The following is a 1,432-nucleotide window of genomic DNA, read 5'->3' as shown; positions in this document are numbered from 1 at the left end:
TGGGACCTTGGTTATTTTATTTTCCTATTCGTAGTGATATTTTGGACTCTCCACCTTGTGTAGTCTGGCTTGTTTCTTGAGGTAGCTCTGGAGAAGAAAACAGACAGACAAACACACAGGGAGCAGGAGCACACAAACACACAGGCTAATTCAACATGCAAACAGAGAGGGAAGACAAAAAAGTTAAGAGAAAATTCGACGGAGGAGGGAGGGCGAATAATAGAGAGTATAAAATACATAAAAGGGTCAACAAGGAGAAAAGAAAAGGAAAAAAGAAGAAAACTGATGGACAAAGAAGGGTTTAAAGCATATAACCGGATTTCCCAGCTACAGTTAAATATCCGTGTGTATGCAGTGGTGGTTGAAGAGCATAGAGAAAGAGAGAGAAGACAGGGCGGGATGAGGCAAAATTGGAAATAGAATGAATAGGCAGAAGGGATAAGAAGCTTTTTTCAAAGAGGTAAAGTGTAGAATATGGTTGGATAGGTGAGAGAAGGATGCTGGAATTATCCAGAGAAACTATATAGTCTAATTACTCCTGAGAGAAAGAGATGAAAATGTCGGTAGGTGTAGAATTTACATCTACAGAATGGACTCCTTGTGATTGTTTAAGCAAGCCGGTGACCAGAGTTAATCAGGTCAGTGTTCTGGGGAAAAAAGAGAGAAAAGTGAAAGGAGAAGAAGAAGAAATAAAAAAAAAGGGAGGAGGGCAGCTCTCAAGCAGGAATGGGCGTGGCGTGATCCAATGCCTCAGGCATGAGTTCTGTCTTGGAGGTTGTGAGGAGGAGAGTGACGGTGCTCCAGTCCCTTCTTGAACCAAGCGCTGCACCTTGCTCTTTTGGGCTTGTAAACTCCCCGCACCGGGGGCACAGCCAAAGTTGGTTGCACTCTTCAACTCAGGCCAGTCCCAATCTCCAAATCCCAGTCCGTGTGCCCCGCTGAAATTGCCTTGGACACAGCTTCCCCCTCGGGGCAATTCCAGGCCTCCTGCTTGGCTCTGGGGGTGGAGTCAAGATTGCAGCTTCCTTCTCTGGGTCGGGCTGGGGAGCATGGGCGGGGGCATGCCTGCTGGGTGTGCAGAGCCCACTGGAGTGAGGAAAACCTGGTCCTTCTATGTCTCGTCACCTAAAACACGAACTTGCGGGCAAATCTCCCTGTTTTTAGTTCTTTGCCTTCCCTCTAGAGTTCCAGCCAGCCAAGAGCACGGACGCCTGGTGCCCGCGCGTGGCTCTTCCAGGGGCCCAAGCCCACCGGGAGGACAATGGCGGCAGGTGCGCTGCTACTCTGAAGTGCAGCCCGCCAGGAGGCAGCACAAAGAAGCAGTCTATGTGCTCAGCCCCTCCGGGACCAGTTGGCGCGAGGGGACCTGGCGTGCGGGTATTTGGCAAGTACGGTCTTTATATGCCCCGTGCGGAGGTTTTCCCCCTAGTGG

The sequence above is a fragment of the Hyaena hyaena genome, unplaced genomic scaffold (genome assembly GCF_003009895.1).
Source record: "Hyaena hyaena isolate Hyena2069 unplaced genomic scaffold, ASM300989v1 scaffold_2631, whole genome shotgun sequence".
Lineage (NCBI taxonomy): Eukaryota > Metazoa > Chordata > Mammalia > Carnivora > Hyaenidae > Hyaena > Hyaena hyaena.
This window is presented reverse-complemented; position numbering follows the sequence as displayed.